Source organism: Vombatus ursinus, unplaced genomic scaffold (genome assembly GCF_900497805.2).
Source record: "Vombatus ursinus unplaced genomic scaffold, bare-nosed wombat genome assembly UNPS02009573.1, whole genome shotgun sequence".
NCBI classification, from domain to species: domain Eukaryota; kingdom Metazoa; phylum Chordata; class Mammalia; order Diprotodontia; family Vombatidae; genus Vombatus; species Vombatus ursinus.
This window is the reverse complement of record NW_020949351.1, coordinates 15,173,588-15,189,909: the sequence shown is the minus strand read 5'-3', so window position 1 is coordinate 15,189,909 and position 16,322 is coordinate 15,173,588.

Genomic DNA, 16,322 nt, shown 5'->3' with positions numbered 1-16,322 from the left:
TGTATTACTCATATAAGGTGAAAACAATCACCTCCAACTCCAACTAATGGGGTAATACTCCTATGTCAACAGAATTTTGGGAAGAATGGGTTCAAAACTAAACTATCCTACTCCCTAACCATACTACAGAATAAAAAGGAGATAGACTAAACTTCAAAGTCACAGTTCATCCAAACTAAACAATGCATTGAAATAATCTGACACTACAGTGTTCCAGAATCAAAGGTTTATTTTAACAATAAAACAAGATACAATATTTTGTCACTGTAAAGTGCTGTGATTATGAGTTTACTACATTTTTTTTACTAATTACATTTTGAGAGTGTTATTTTTGAACTGTGTTTGTGGAATATAAAGTTCATCTGTGCAAGAATAAATACAGCAACACGTTTCAAAACCTTAAAGTATGTGGATAGTTCCTTTAGCAATGGGGATAACAACTCATCCATCCTCTTTATTCACTTGGAACTATCATTTATTTCCTTTTCTGTATATCTCTTGCCAAAATATGTTTCCAACAAAACAAGGTTTCACCAAGCATACTTCTTTATTAATGGAATGTATAGGTTGCATATATTAACTCTGTTCTCATGACCAACCAATGATCTTATCAAAACAAGCATCTCTCTGACTATATCTTTTGTCAAAGTAAATTATGCTATCATATCAAGTTACCCCATTATATCCAAGACTTAGTGTCAGGCATTATGTTAAGCTCTGGGGATCCAAATATATGCAAAATTTGAAGACATCCTATATAAGCTATAGTATTCATAATTCTAAGCTCCTGTATTCAAATTAATAATTTTCTTAGTGGTTTAAAGTTATGAAAGTAAAAAATCATAAGTCTAGAAACATCTTCTCTGTCTCCTAATTTCATTATTTTAATGAATTCCTCTAAATATACTTAAATTGCACATATATTCACCATCACAAGACCACAAAGAACACTGCATCCAGATCATGATTTGTTGAAGATAGATAATGTCTAATTATCACACTAATGGTATTATCTATAAGTAACAAATGGAGAAATAAATATCAATCTAGATAATAGGAAGAAGGGGACAAGCATTTATTAATCAACTAGGATATACCAGACACTGTGCTAAGTATTTTACAAATATTATCTCCTTTGATCTTACTTGATCTTTCAAACAACCTTTGGAAGTAGGTATCATTATTAGCCTCATTTTGTAGATTGGGAAATCAAGGCAAGGGTTAAGTGACTTGCCCAAGGTCAGTGTCTGAGGTTGGATTGGAACTCTTATCTTCCTAATTGTAATCCAGTGCTCTATTTACAATTCCATCAACCTAGACGTGGACAGATATAAATGTAGACATAGACACAGACATAGACATAGACATTGGTATACGTGTAGATATAAATGAATATAAATGTTGGGATGAATATGATGTAGGTATGAAAAATATAGATATCAATATGTCATTATAGATGATCTAGTTACAATTTACATATTTTTTTCTTTGCTAGTGAATAAATTGCCAAAAAAAATTCCAAGACTTTTTTTTTTTAAGAAAAAGAATGTAAATTAGGATCTTGCTCTTCTAGAGAGTGTATTTTTGGAGGCTTCTTAATTACTGTATAACTTGAGAAGAAAACAAAAACATCTGCAAAATGGTAAGCAAATTAAGCTGTTTTATAAATTAAATACTATTCAAGAATATCAGAAGAAATATTTAAATGATGTTCTCTTCTTCATTCTTTATAGAATTAGTATTGCAGTCTAAACCTTTGGAAAACATATCCTCACTAATTCACACCTTTGACATCTTTTTACTCTGCCCAGTGCCTCAGCACAATTTATCTTTAAATAAGAATAAAAACAGTGTATTTTCTCACTGTGATGCTAACAAAAGCAACATCTTCCATATTCTTTTTTTGTGGCTTGCTTTCTTTTCTGAGTCTTTCTGAGAAAATAGTAAATGATAATGCAATAGAAAATCTTAACACAAGAAAGTACTCCACAGGTTTTGTTTTCTTCCTATTTCATGTGAATGCACATATAATAATTCATTTTAGATAGCCATATCACTAATAATGTGGAGTAGATAGGTAGATAGATATACAGATAATTAGATAAATAGATAGATAGACAAACAGACAGACAGATAGATAGCTGTATCTCTGTCACTGTCTGTCTATATCTGTCTTTCTGTTTCTCTGGACAATAGTTGCAGAGTAGATAGAATATTGGACCTGCAGTTAGGAAGATATGAATTCAAATTTGGCCTCAGTCACTTAATACCTGTGTGACCCTCAACAAATCATTTAGTCCTTGTCTGCTTTAATTTTCCTTAATTGTAAAATGAGGGCAATAGCAGCACCTACCTCCTGGTGTTATTATGTGTATAAAATGACATAATATTTGGGAAAGTGCTTACTCTGTGACTGGTACAAGCTTATTCCCTCCTCCCCCTCATCTTTTTTTTCCCCTATCTCTCTGTCACTGTCTTTGACTCTTTTTCTCTCATGCTCTTTCCTTCTGCCTCTAACACTTGTCTAATAAGTCATTATTTTCCTGATTCACAGTCAATTTGTCAACCTGTTTTATCAGTAGACAGAGTGAGAAAGTCAAACTAATGACAACTGAGTTTATTTTATCTTATTTTCTGCTTGATAAAGTCCATAGGCCATTGCATACACAAAAAGGATCTCTAGGTCTATCCTGTTACAGAAATATCATTACCCTGAATTGTGCCTGTGGGTCCTGAGCTTCACAATTTATGAAGCATCCATTTAAAATACTATCTTCCTGGGTCCAATTGCATTGCCTATAGAAAATCTGTTATCATAAAAGCAACTAAAAAGAGCATAAAATTTAAAATAGATGCTTCACAGACTATGGAAGTTTTTTGGTTTGTTTTGTTTAAAATTAGGGCATATTATCTAATCCAAATTATATTTGTTATATATGTAGTACACATTCTCTCAATTTGCACTAATTATCTTGCAATCTTTTTTTTCAATACTAACAGTCCTGTTGTGACAAATTTAACATTTTTGTCTTCATTTAATATTTTATTGTCCCCAGTTACACATAAAAACAATTTTTAACATTTGTTTGTAAAACTTTTATTTCCAAATTCTCTTTGTTCCTCCCTCCCCACACCCCTTATTGGAAGGCAAATAATTTGATATGGGTTATACATGTGTAATCATGCAAAACATATCTACAATAGTCATGTTGTAAAAGAAAACATGGACAAAAATAAAACTCAAGAAAAATAATAAAAATAAAAAAGTATGTTTCAATCCATATTCAAACATCATAAGTTCTTTCTCTGTGGATGGATAGCATTTTTTTTTATCATAATCCTTCAGAATTGTCTTGGATCATTGCATTGCTAAGAATAGCTAAGTCATTGACAATTGATGATCTTACAATATTGCTGTTACTCTGGAAAAAGTGCATTTCCCTTTGCATCAGCCCATTCAAGTCTTTCCAGGTTTTTATTGTGAGCATCCTGCTCATCATCTAATATAGTAGTATAGTATTCCATCATAATCACATACCACCACTTGTTCAGTCATTCCCCAATTAATGAGCACCCCCCCCAATTTCTACATTTTTTTCTTACTCTAAGAAAAGAGCTACTATAAATATAATTATACATACAGGACCTTTTTCCTTTTTTAATCTCTTTTAGGATACAGACCTAGTAGTGGTATTGCTAAGTCAAAGTGTATGCCTAATTTTATAGCACTTTGGGCATAGCTCCAAACTGCTTTATAGAATGGTTGAATCAGTTCACAACTCCACCAGCAGTACATAAATGTCTTATTTTTCCCACAAACCCTTCAACATTTGCCATTTACCTTTTTTTGTCTTTTTAGACAATCTAACAAGTATGAGGTAGTACCTCAGAATTATTTTAATTTGCATTTCTCCAATCAACAATGAGTTAGAATATTTTTATATGGCTCTAGGTAGCTCTGATTAATTCATCTGAAGACTGATCACATCTTTTGTTCCTTTATCAGTTGAGGAATGGCTCTTTTTTTTTTATAAATTTGACTCAATTCTTTATATGTTTAAGAAATGGAGTTATTATCAGAGAAATTTGCTTCAAAGTTTTTTTTTCAGTTACTATTGCTTACTATATTTACCTCCATCCTATTCCCCCCACAGCCATTTATTCTATTCTCTCTCTCCTTTCACCCAGTCCCTCCCCCAATCTGCCCCTCCATCTATCTCTCCCCTTCTCTTTTTACTTTCCTGCAGGATAAGACAGATTTCTGTGCACAATTGAGTGTACCCAATTCTGTACATAATACACACTCAGTTCCCTCTTTGAGACAATTCTGAAGTGAGTAGGGTTCACTCATTCCCTCTCACGGTCCCATTCTTTCCCTCCACTGTAAAAACTTTTGCTTCCCTCTTTTGGGTGAAATAATTTACCCCATTCTACCTCTCCCTTTCTCTTTCTCACATTTACATTCCTCTCTCAAACCTTAATTTTATTTTTTAGATGATCATCCCTTCTTATTGAACTCACACCTGTCCACTCTGTATATACTCCCTCTAACTACCTTAATAGTGAAAAAAAAAGATCTTAGGAGTTACAAATATCATCTTCCCATGTAAATATGTAAACAGTTTAATCTTATTGAGTCCCTATGTTTTCCTTTTCACGTTTATCTTTATGCTTCTCTTGAGTATTGTATTTGAAAGTCAAATTTTCTATTCAGCTCTGGTCTTTTCAACAAGAATGCTTAAAGGATCTCTATCTCATTGGCATTGAATATCTATTTTCCCCCTAAGGGTTATACTCAGTTTTGCTGGGTGGTTGATTCTTGGTTTTAATCCTAACTCTGCCCTGTGGAATATCATATTCCAGGCCCTCTGATGCTTTAAAGAAACAGCTGTTAAATCTTGTATTATTCTATGGCTCCACAATAATTGAATTGTTTCTTTCTGGATGCTTGCAATATTTTCTCCTTGACCTGAGAACTCTGGAATTTGACTATAATATTCCTAGGAGTTTTCCTTTGGGGATGTCTTTCAGGAGGTGATCAGTGGATTCTTTTAATTTTTATTTTACTCTCTGGTTCTAGAATATCAGGGCAGTTTTACTTGACAATTTCTTGAAAAATGTCTAGGCTCTTATTTTGATCATGGCTTTCAAGTAGTTCAATATTTTTTTAAAATTGTCTGTCCTCGATCGATTTTGCAGGTCACTTGTTTTTCCAGTGAGATATTTCACGTTCTCTTCTATGTTTTTTTTTTAATTTTCTCAGTTGGGTTTTATTGTTTCTTGATTTCTCATAAAGTCTTTAGTTTCCATTCATTCAATTCTAATTTTTAGGAATTGTTTTCTTCAGTCAGCTTTTGTACTTCCTTTTCTATTTTTCATGATTTTCTTGCATCACTCTAATTTCTCTTCCCAATTTTTTTTCTACCTCTTTTACTTGATCTTCAAAATTCTTTTTAAACTTTTCCATGGCCTAACACCAATTCATATTTCTCTTGGAGGCTTTGGATTTAGGTGTTTGATTTGTTATCTTCTGAATGTGTTTTTTTTCCTTCCTTGTCACCGTAATCACTTTCTATAGTTAGTTTTTTTTCCATTGTTTGCTCATTTTCTCAGGCTATTACTTGATTAACTCTGTGTTAAAGTAGGTTACTGCTTCCTGGTTGGAAGGCACACTTTTCCAAGCTTTAGGGGTTTTGTGCCACTATTTTCAGAGATACTTCTAAAGACCTGTAAGTTTTCAGTTCTTTGAAGGTGGTATGATCTAAGGAGAGGTATTTACTACTCTCCTGGCCTCTGCTCTGCTCTGCTCTGTGAGTGACCAAAAACACTCTTTTCTGCCCTGGGACTGTGAGGAAAGTCCCCCTCCACTGTAGCCACAAACTCTGCTATGCTAGTGCTCCTTCTTGCCCTAGGATTTCCACCCAGGACTGATACTCATATCCAAGTATGGGCAAAGCAACATAGTCCTGCCTCAGTACTAACAAAAAGACCACTGTAATCTCCTTGATCATTTGTTCAACCCCCAAAGAAAGTGAGTCTTTGGACTAAGGTCTCTGGAGGTAGCCATTACTGCTGCCACTGCTGCTGCTGATTCAGTTACTCTCAAGGCCTGCTCCTGGTTAGCTATAGCCAGGGTTCTGTTGCTGCTTACTGTTCTGCACTACACTTCATTCTTCCCCAGGTGTGCTGGACTTTTCCTGCTGACCTTCTGACTTATTTTTGGCATTTGTAGGCTGGGAGATCTGGAAAAGGCCACTTCTGCCAGTGATTCAGTCACCCTTGGATTGCTTCACATTTGTTGGGGCCTAATCTATGATGACACAACCTGAGCTGGACTGTGCTCCTCTCTCATGTTTTTGCAACAGACCTTTCCTGGTGACACTATAACTTGTCTTGTGCCAGAAATTTGTTTAATTGCATATTTTTGAGGGTTCTCTTGCAGTAGAATTTACTTAGCCATTTTAGAAGGTATTTGTATGGGTGTTGGGGAGAACTCAGGTGAATCCCTGTCTTTACTCCACTACCTTGGCTCTGCCTCCCAGGAGAACCCAATTTAACATTTTTACTTAAAAAATGAAGACTTATATAAGAAGAGATTATTCTGCATTAAAGACTATTCATCTCAGACAATTTTACTGGGAATTACAATATAAGTAGGTTTTGACAAATTAATTTTGGAATAAGCCAGTATTAATTAAATGTGATATTTTCTCCTTAAATTATTCTTTATTATTCTAAGATGCTTCTCTGTTAAAATGTTTATAATTTAATGACAGTTATTTTAAATTCCAACATTAAATATAGTTAAATCTAGACAGCTTTAGCCATTTTGATGCCTGGCTTTGTCATTACCAAACTCCTTCCTGGTATTTTTTATTTATAAAATATAGATACTTCCTGCCATCCTAAAAAAGCAATTGGAACTGGTCCATCCAAGACCCAAAGGGAATGATCTAATGTACTTTCTTTGTCAATATTACTTCCTTAGTGTATTAGGCATGAACAGGCATATATGGTACTACTATGTTAATGGGGAATGAAGGAAACATCCCATGAGATGAGTAAGCTTTTCATCAGGAAAGTTAGAGTGTCCTCTATTTCTTTGAACTTCTATCTTTTCTCCTGAAATATTAAGCTCAGTTTTGTTAGGCAGTTGATTCTTGGTTGTAGTACAAGCTCCTCTGCCTTTCAGAATATCATATCCCAAGCCCTGTAATCCTTTAATATCAAAACTGATAAGTCTTGTGTTATTCTGACTGTGACTCCATGGTATATAAATTGTTTCTTCCTGGCTGCTTGCAGTATTTTCTTCTGAGCCTGATAATTCTGAAACTTGGCCGCAATATTTCTTATGGTCTTCATTTTGGAATTTCTTTCAGGAGGCTATCCTCTAGATCTAGGACCTCAGGGTTGTTTTCTTTGATAATTTCTTGAAATATTCTTTTTAATTTTTTTATTAATTTGTTTTAATTTATCAACAATCATTTCCATGAGCTTTTGAGTTTTAAATTTTTCTGCCCCCTCTTTCTACCTCCCTCCCCAAGATGGTGCACAATATATTACAGGCTATACATATACATTCCTATTAAAAATATTTTCACGTTAGTGATGTTGTAAGTAAGAATTAGAACTAATAGGAGGAATCATCAGAAAGAGGAAACAAAACACAACAGAAGAAAAAAAAAAGAAAATAGTATACTTCAATCTGCATTCAAACTCCATAGTTCTTTCTTTAGATGTGGATACCATTTTCCATCATGAGCCTTTTGGAGATGTTTTAGATCCTTATATTGCTGAGAAGGGTTAAGTCTATCAAAGTCAGTCATCACTCAAATTGGCTGTTACTGTGTACAACATTCTCCTGGTTCTGCTCACTTCACTCAGCATCAAACCATACAAGTCTTTCCAGGTTTATCTGAAATCTGCCTGTTCATCATTTCTGATAGCACAATAGTATTCTATTACATTCATATATCACATTCACAATTATGATTACTATCTGTGTCTTTCTCTCCATCCTTTTAACCCCTGTTTATGCTTTTTTTCCCCTCCTTTCTCCTTTTCCCTCCTCACTAGTGTTTTGCTTTTGACCACCACCTCCCTCAGTCCCACCTCCTTTCTATTAGCCCCCTCCCTTTTCTTTCCCCTTTTCCCTACTACTGCCTATAGGGCATGTTAGATTTCTATACCTAATAGATTATGTTATTCCCTTCTTGAGCCAACTCTGATGAGAGTAAGGGTCAAACAATGCTCATCTACCTCCCTTCTTTCCCTCTGCTGTAATAGGATTTTGTGCCTTTTCCTGTGATGTAATTTACCCTTGTCTGCCTCTTCTTTTCCTTTTCTCTCAGTACATTTTCTTAGTTAAATCAGATTAATTCACTTACTTGGACCCATTTAACCCACTTGATTAGATTTTTTTCATCATTACATCAAAGTCAATTTATACCCACCCCCTTTATGTATACCCCTTTAACATGGTGTAATAACAATACAGTTCTCAAGAGTTACAAGTGTCATCTTCCCTTGTAGGGATGTAAACAGTTTGCCCTTATTAATAACATGTTTCTTTCTGTCCCATTTACCTTTTTATGTCTCTCTTGAGTCTTATATTAGAAGATCAAATTTTCTGTTGAGCTCTAGTCTTTTCATCAGGAAGGTATGGAAGTCCCATATTTTGTTGAATATCCATCTCCTCCCCTGAAAGATCATGCTCATTTTCACTGGGTAGTTGATCCTTGGTTGTTATCCAAGCTCCTTTGCCTTACAGAATATCATATTCCATGCCCTATGATCTTTTAATGTAGAAGCTGCAAGGTCCTGTGTAATCCTGATTGTGGTTCCATGATGTTTAAATTGCTTCTTTCCGGCTGCTTGCAGTATTTTCTCTTTGACCTGGTAATTTTGGAATTTGGCTACTATATTCCTTGGTGTTTTCAATTTGGGATCTCTTTCAGAAGGTGATAAGTGGATTCTTTCTATGGCTATTTTACTCTCTGATTCTAGGACCTCAGGACAGTTTCCCTTTATGATTTCCTGAAAGATACTGTCCAGGCTCTTTTTTTCATCATAATTTTCAGGTAGACCTATAATTTTTAAATCGTCTCTCCTGGATCTGTTTTCCAAGTCAGTTGTTTTACCAATGAGGTATTTTACATTTTCATCTTTTTTAATTCTTTAGTTTTTGTTTGACTGATTCTTATTCTCTCATAGTCATTAGTTTCCATTTGCTCAATTCTGATTTTTAACAAATTGTTTAGCTTTTGTACCTCCGTCCCCATTTGGCCAATTGTATTTTTAAAAAACTTGTTTTCTTCAGTGTACTTTTTTTCTGGTTGGCCAACTGTATTTTTTGAGGACTTCTTTTCTACAGTTAATTTTGGTCCTTCCTTTTCCAAGCTATTAACTCTCTCTTGCATACCTCTCATTTCTTTTCACATTTTTTCTTCTACCTCTCTCATTTGACTTTTAAAATTCTTCTTGAGCTCTTCTAAGAAGGCTTTTTGGGCTTCAGACCAACTCATATCCCCTTTTGAGGTTCCAGATGTGGGTTTGTTGACAATGTTGTCCTCTTCAGAATTTCTGCCTTGATATTCACTCTTTCCATAATAAGAATTTCTCGAATATTTCTTTGCTCATGATGTTTGCTTATTTACTGGCCTTTAAAGATATTGGGCTCTCCTGCTAGGGAGCAAAGGGCACTGATACAAGCTTTTTGTGTTGGGAGCTTAGGACTTGGCCGATGGCTTTGTGTGCTAGGGTCTCAGATGGTCACAGTTGGAAGCTGTAGGATTCTGGCAGCTTACCTGGTGTTGGGCTGGAATCAGCAACACTGGAACTCTAGGGGTAGGATTGGCTAATGTGGCTCCTGGAGATTTCCTGCTCACCCAGGCATTTCCTTCTTTTTTCTTTCTTCAGCTCCTTTGAGATTGATGTTGTAGGGTGTTTATCCACTTGGGGCCCCTTGGAATACCACTTTCCTTAGTTTTGCTGAGGCAATGGGAGAGCCAGTTGCTGTAGAATGTCAGGGAACCTGGTGGTTTTATGAACTGGTTTACCCCACCCTCAATGAGGCACTCAGGGGTCCAGGTGTTGGTGTTTGCCTGCTCCACCACCTGGGCTTCAGGATCTCCTCCTGATATGCTGAGGTGGGGCTTTCTACTAGCTTGCTGTGATGCCTCCCATTCTGTACTGCTCCCCTTTCCCCAAGGTAAGAGGGGCCTTTCCAGTTAATTCCTCAAGCTACCTCAACTGCTGCACCCCATTTTCTTCTGGTTCAGATGTTCCAGGGTTTTTCCTGGGGTGATATTTTCTGGGCTTTCAGGGGTTAATAAGGGAGGATAAGAGAGACTCATGTCTTACTCCACCATCTTGATTCCTGGAAGCAGGAGTCCTTGAAATATGTTGTGCAGGCTTTTTGGCAGGTTTTTTTTTTTTTGTCATTGCTTGCACGTAGTCCAAAAATCCTTAAATTACCTTTCTTAGATCTATTTTCCAATTCAGTCATTTTTCCACTGAGGTATTTTTCATTTTTTAGTGTTTTTTTTTCATTCTTTTGATTGTTTTTACCTGATTCTTGATGACTCATAGAGTAATTAGCTTTCAATTGCCTAATTCTAATTTTTAAGAAATCATTTTGTTTTCAGTTAGCTTTTTTTTTTAACCTCCTTTTCCATTTGGCCAATTGTATTTTTAAAGGAACTGTTTTCTTCAATTTTTTTTCCACTTGTCCTTTTCTATTTTTTGTTTGTTTTCTTCTGTTCATTTTTGTGCTTCATTTTCCAACCTGTTGACTGTTTTTTCCCCCTATAATTTGCTTGCATAACTCTTAATTTTTACTCATTTTTCTTCTATCTCTTGCCACACCAGGACTGGAGGCCTCACAGTTGTACTGCTGGCGCACTGGTCTACTGAGCCCAGACTTCTGGGCCTTCATTGCTGATCTGTACTGTGGCTAAGAGCTTCCCACTGGCCTGCCTGGACACTGCTTGCACTTAGCTGTGCTCCCCTTTCATGAAAGTGAGAGAAACATTTCCTGAAATTCTTTAAAGTCACCTTTGGCTAGAAAATCATTTCACTTTTTTTTGTGAAATCTGTCACTACAGAATTCTTTTAGAGGCTTGCTTCAGTTTTGTTTCTGAGGGAAAATAGGTAGATCTTAGGTAACTTTTTAACTTCTCTCTGTCACCTTGGCTTCTGGGCCAAACTCTTTTCTATAGTTATGGATTTCATTCAGGAGGCTTTGGAATTTTCTGAGCTTTGATATGACCAATATTATGCAATTCATAAATGTGAATCATTGGTAGATTCCCATTTGAATTTCACTATGTTAGAGTCACAAACATATGTGTCCTTCTTGTGCTTCACCTCATATTAATGATGGGAAAGGCTTGGATGAGTATTCTTAATAATGTGTTATCATTAAGGCTCCACATTTCCATGTGAAACTTCCCACAGTTAAATAAATAACATTGCACTGTGAATATGGAAAGAAAAAATCACCTGCATATTTATTGCGGGCTGTTTTCAGATCAAGTATTAACCTGAAAACAGCCCAAACCTTTCACTAGGTCAGATATACAAGGAAAACATAAGCTGAAATAGCATCAAAGGGACTACATAATTCAAAGGAGAATATTCCCAGGTTGAATGGAAATAATAACTTTCATGGTCTCATATGTCTACACAAATGTTTAGTGTGTGACTAATGATCAAAGTGAAATAGAGATCTTACAAAAAGAGGTAAATTCATCCTCATAGACATGATGGGACTCATAGATGTAATATGATAATGGAGAGGCATTTGATTTAGACAGAACAGATTAGATAGTGGTATTTGGACAGAGTTATATATTATTTTCAATAAGCTGAAAATATTTAAAATTTGAAATAAAAATTGAATTTGAAATAAAAATATTAAGCATTATTACATGTAAGGAGCTATGTTTGATGCAAAGGATGCTTGATGGCATAATATCTTTTATGTAGGGGTAAGTAATAGATGACACCTGATTGAATCTTGAAGAAAGGAAGAATTTCAGATAATGGAAACAAAAGAATTCAGGAAGTATATATTGTGTATAGTGTGAATAAAGTGAAAAATTGGAGGAATGCGGGACCAAGACCAATACACTTTATGTCCAATAACTGAATAAATTTCAAATCCAGATGTCTGAAAAGAAACAGCCCATGATTCTACTACTTGTCTAAAAATATTATTAAAGATTGTCAAACAACTTGCTGATATCTATCTCCCTTTCCTTCCATTCCTTTGATTTATCAGTCTCACAAATTTGTCCAAACAAGAAAAAAAAGAAAAGAGAAAATGAAGCTGGCAAAAGTTTGGCATTTAATTGTGCATACACATACGAAATGCTCTTTTCTGCTGTAGAGATTCATGAGTCCAAGAATGAGGTCAAACCAGTACTTGTATCTTCTAGACATTGTGATTCTGGACCCTAAATTATTGATACTGTCTTAAAGCAAATACCAATGAATTCTGGTGTCTAATCCCCTGTAGCCAACTACACAGGGGTGGGGAGTGTGGATTTCCAACCTCCAAATCTATCCATACCAATGCTTCATGACACTTCCAATGTTTTTCATTTAAGTTTATTTCAAGTATTCTACTCTAGGGGATTTCAAAGCACAGGGATCCACCCAAGCCACAACCCACTTCTTCTCCTGTCTGTAGTCACTCTGTTTTTATGCGTGTATACTGACTTATTGTCATGCTATGTTCTTTTCCTTGTCTCAATATTTATGTTCACTCCAATACTAATACACTTCTCAACATTATCTGAATATTTCTTATAAAATGTGTGGAAAGTCTAGTTTCTAGTAATGTTTCCATACTTCATTAATTACTAACATCAAGATGAAATCCTAATGAGGTCTTATAGCACAGAGATGTGGGGAAGGGAATTTGATCAATTCTTAGAATGATGGTAAAAATAGACTTAATGTCATTGAGGGAACAAGGTTTCACAGTGCAATACTTTTCTGCTACATCTTACCTGGATTTCTTGCTCTCCTGCTGGTAAATATGATCATTCCTCTCCAGGCTGTACTCTAAATAGCCTCTACCATGTTATAGATCTTCATTGTGAAGTCTCACTCCAGTCCTAGAACTCACGTATTGGAAATACCCTTTATCCTTTCAGCCTTTCTCTCTGATTGCATGTCTCCTCCTAGAAACTTCACTTGATTAGGGAACCTATGAGAGCCACATCTCATTCTATACCAAGCTGCAGTTAGGGTCCTCCTATATTTTCCACTCCCTGACTTTTGAGCTTCCTTTTATGTTGTCTTCCCCCATTAGAATATAAACTCCTTGAAGTCAGGGATTCTCTATTTGCATTTGGCTTATACCAAAAGTTTAACACTATGCCTGGAACATAGTAAATTCTTAATAAATACTTGTTTACTGGCTGATGAGTTGTTTTTTTTTTTTTTTGATAATTATATTTCCATGACACAATTAGCTTTCTCAGTGGATAGAGATCTGGGCCTGGACTCAGGTAGACCTGAGTTCAAATCAAGCCTCAGAAACTTATTTGCTGTGTGACCTTGGACAAATCACTTAACCTCTGTTTGCATTAATCTGTTGGAAAAGGAAATGGCAAAACACTCCAGTCTCTTTTCCAAGAATTTTTTGGGGAGCTAGGTGCTGCAGTGGCCAGAGTGCCAGCCCTAGAGTCAGGAGGATCTGAGTTCAAATGTAGCTTCAGAAACTTACTAGCTATGTAAACATGGGCAAGTGACTTATCCCTGTTTGCCTCGGTTACCTCGACTGTAAAATGAGCTGGAGAAGGAAATGGTAAACCACTCAAATACCTTTGCCAAGAAAACCCAAAATGAGGTCACAAAGAGTGACATGATTAATTGATTCTCTCTGTCTCTGTCTCTGTCTCTCCCTTTCTTTTTCTGTTTCTGTCTCTCTCTCTTTCCATACACACACACACACACACACACACACACACATGCTTACACACATATAGATACATATTTATATGTGTCTCTACATATATATACACATATACATGTGTACATACATATATGCATATGTGTATATATGTATATATAGACATATTTTTAATTAATTTGTAATCCTAAGCATTTTATTTTTATATGTGTAAAAATCACTCTGAGGAAAGTAGCTGTCAATCAAAGGGTGCAGACAAAGTGCCAATGGAATTTATGATACATACACAAAAGAAAGAAAATATCTAAGAATTACTGCCACATAAAAGCATGAATACTTTTTCAACATGGACATTCAACATCAATCTCTTCAGATGTTATGGGTTTAGAATTAGAATGGAACATAGGGTTAATGAAATTCAACCCCTTCCTTTTAGAAAGAAAGAAACTGAAGTGCCAGAAGGATAAGCGATTTCCTCAGCCACACAGGTACTACATAATAGACATGGGATTTAAAAACAGACCCTGTAATTTCACTCCTAGCACTGTGTCATGCTGCTTCTCAGTAGATAGTAGTCATAATACTATCTGTGTGTTCATGTACAAATTGAGACATATAAAGTTTCCCCTAAGAAATGCTTTGGTTGCATCCTGTAAGTTTTGGTATGTTGTCTCATTATTGTTATTTTATTGGATGAAGTTATTGATTGTTTCTCTTATTTGTTGTTTGACTCAGTCTTTAGGATTAAATTATTTAGTTTTCAATTAATTTTTAGTCTATCTTTCCAAGGCTCTTTATTACATGTAATTTTTATTGCACCACGGTGTGAAAAGGGTGCATTTAATATTTCTGCCTTTCTGCATTAGATTGTGAGATTTTTGTGCCCTGATATATGGTCAAATATTGTGTAGGTGCCATGTACCACTGAGAAAAAGTTATATTCCTTTTTATCCCCAATCAATTTTCTCCAGAGATCTACCACATCTAATTTTTCTAAAGTTCTATTCACCTCTTTAACTTCTTTCTTGTTTATTTTGTGGTTAAATTTATCTAGTTCTGATAGTGGGAGGTTGAGGTCCCCCACTAGTATAGTTTTGCTTCCTATTTCTTTCAGTAACTAGCTTAAATTCTCCTCTAAAAATTTAGATGCTATACCACTTGTTGCATAAATATTTACTATTTATATTACTTCATTGTCTTTATTACCTTCTAGCATAGTGTAATTTCCTTCCTTTTCCCTTTTAATTAGATCTATTTTTTACTTTTGTTTTGTTTGAGATCAGGATTGCTAATTCTGCTTTTTTTTTAAACTTCAGCTGAAACATAATATATTTGGTTCCAGCCTTTTACCTTTACTCTGTGTGTGTCTCTCTGCTTCAAATGTGTTTCGTGTAACCAACAAATTGTAGGATTAAGTTTTTTAATCCACTTTGCTATCTGCTTCCATTTTATGGGAAAGTTCATTCCATTCACATTTACAGTAATGATTACTAATTGTATCTTTCTCTCCATCCTACTTTACCCTGTTTATGTTTTTTTTTTCCCTTCTTCTTTCTGCCTTTAGCTCCTCACCTGTGTTTTCCTTCTGACCATTGCCTCCCTCAATCTGCCTTCCATTCTATCAGCCCCCTCCCTTTTCTTTACTCTGACCCCTACTACTTCTTCCCTCCCTTCTATCAACTCCCTCCTTTTCAATCCACCTTTACCCTTCTGTTTCCTCTAGGTTAACATAGATTTATATACCCAAATGAGTGTGTATGATATTTCCTCTTTGAGCCAAATCCATTGAGAGTAAGGGTCAAACAATTTTTGCTTCCCTCCTGTCTTTCCCTCTACTGTAATAGGTCTTTGAATCATTTCATGTAATGTAATTTACCTTTTTCTGCCTCCTCCTTTCCTCTTCTCTCATTACAATCTTTTTATTTTTCACTCCTTGATTTTTTTTTATCATCACATCAAAGTCAACTTATACCTACACTCTCTCTCTACGTATACCCCTTCTAAATGTTGTGACAAAGAGACAGTTGTCAAGAGTTACAAGTATCATCTTCCCATGTAGGGATGTAAACAGTTTAACCTTATTGAATAACATGCTTTTTCTATTCCTGTTTACATTTTTATATTTCTCTTCAGTCTTGTATTTGAAAATTATATTTTCTGTTGATCTCAGTTCTTTTCATCAGGAAAATTTGGAAGTCACCTATTCATTGAATGCCCATCTCCTCTCCTGAAATATTATGCTCAGTTTTGCTGGGTAGTTGATCCTTGGTTTTAATCTAAACTCCTTTGCCTTTTGGAATGTCATATTCCAAACTCTCTGATCCTTTCATGTTGAACCTGCAAGGTTCTGCATAATCCTGACTGTGGTTCCTTGATATTTATTTATTTGTTTATTTTC